Source organism: Poecilia reticulata, unplaced genomic scaffold (assembly GCF_000633615.1).
Source record: "Poecilia reticulata strain Guanapo unplaced genomic scaffold, Guppy_female_1.0+MT scaffold_264, whole genome shotgun sequence".
NCBI classification, from domain to species: Eukaryota; Metazoa; Chordata; class Actinopteri; order Cyprinodontiformes; family Poeciliidae; genus Poecilia; species Poecilia reticulata.
Window position 1 is genome coordinate 195,171 of NW_007615046.1, and position 1,699 is coordinate 196,869.

Here is a 1,699-nt window from a genome sequence, read left to right on the forward strand (position 1 = left end):
TGGTCTGGAGGACTTCTGCTTTGTGCAACATTTGAATTTTCTCTGTTGCAACATTTTTTATTCAGAGCGTTTCTGTTTTATTTTAGTATTTTTCTGTTTTATTTTAGTATTTTTCTGTTTTATTTTAGTATTTTTCTGTTTTATTTTAGTGTTTTTCTGTTTTATTTTAGTGTTTTTCTGTTTTATTTTAGTGTTTTTCTGTTTTATTGCATCATTCATGTGTTTGCAGCTCATTTTTCTGTCTCCATATCGATTCGTCCAAATCGTCTCCAGAGGACATTAGTCTCGTCCAGGGGGACACCAGCACGTCTCAGTCCAGCCTGTTACCTTTGGACCGGGTCGGAACCCCGATGGGTCTCCAACAGAACTGAACTCGGTTCTGGTCCAGAAGCCGCTGCTGAGGTTCCGGTCCATGTTTAGAGGAACCGGTCAGCTGGTACCAGAGGAAAATGTGGGCATGAATCCATCTGGTTTCCTTCTGCTGCAAGAAGCCATCTTTATTTTTTAGCTTCATCCAGTTTTTAATTATTTAGATTTTATTGCGTTAGTTTGTCTTTAAGCTGCAGATGTTTCTGAGACAGAACCAGAACTCTGGGTTTGCTCTCTCAGCTTTTTGTTTCTGAATATTTTCTTTAATTTAAAGTATTTTCTTCTAGCAGCGTGTTGAAGAAGTTCGGGTTCAGAGTTTGGGGCAGCTGACCGCAGCAGCAGGTCGGTTCGGGAGGAAAACGGGTCAGTCGGTGCTGAAAACACTAAATATAAACCTGATGAACCCCCAGCTGACCATGGGAACTGCGCATGCTCATGTTTAACTGCACCACGGGGGCTGTGTGTCGTCATCAGGCCGGTTAGCTCAGCTGGTTAGAGCGTGGTGCTAATAACGCCAAGGTCGCGGGTTCGATCCCCGTACGGGCCATTAACCTTTTCACTGGGTTACCTGTACATTACGCTTCCGGCTCCGGTCGGGAATCCCATCTGGAAGATGGGTGACCTTTAACCCCGGGAATCCAGAGCCGTCAAAACAAACATGAAAACATTCCATGAACCATTCTGAAATGAGGAACGTTCTCAAACCGGTTCACAGGAATCTGATGACAGATTTTGATCAATCGCAGTTTTTCCACATCGGGACCGGATCAGAACCGCCGGCCCAAGAGGATCGGAGAGCAAGACGAGATTTATTAATAAGAGAGAGATTTGTTTTTATGTAATAAACAATTTTTACTTTATTATTTTATGGGTCAAATTTTGAGGAGAAAATAAATGATTTGATTTTAGAAAATCGTTTTAAAGTTAGAAAAAGTTTCCGGAAACCTAACAGGCAGTTATCATAGCAACCGACTGGCAGAACCAGCAGAACGGTCCAAACTGGAGCTGACCCAGATCAGAGGTCCTGGTTCTGGTTCCGGTTCTGGTTCTGGTTCTGGATCTGGTTCCGGTTCTGGTTCCAGTCGCTGCGTTCACCCACCGATCTGAGGTTGTAATCTGCGCCTGATGGCTGATTACAGCAGAGGGCGCTGTTCCCGCTCAGGTCCACGGAGAGCCCGTTTCCATGGAGACGGATGAGTCATGAAGACTCCAGCGGGATGAGGGAGGAAGGCCTTCCAAGATGGACGCGGAGGGGAGAAGACTAAAGTCTGTAAAACTTTATTTAAAACCATGACAACACACAGAGGCCTTCATCATCCTCCTCCTCCTC

General features: G+C 44.8%; 1 non-coding gene across 1 annotated transcript; it reads left to right on the top strand.

Moving 5' to 3' along the window:
• Positions 1-842: 842 nt before the first annotated feature.
• trnai-aau (transfer RNA isoleucine (anticodon AAU)) lies at positions 843-916 on the top strand. Its single transcript has one exon. It is a non-coding gene; the product is annotated as a tRNA-Ile (tRNA).
• Positions 917-1,699: the final 783 nt, after the last annotated feature.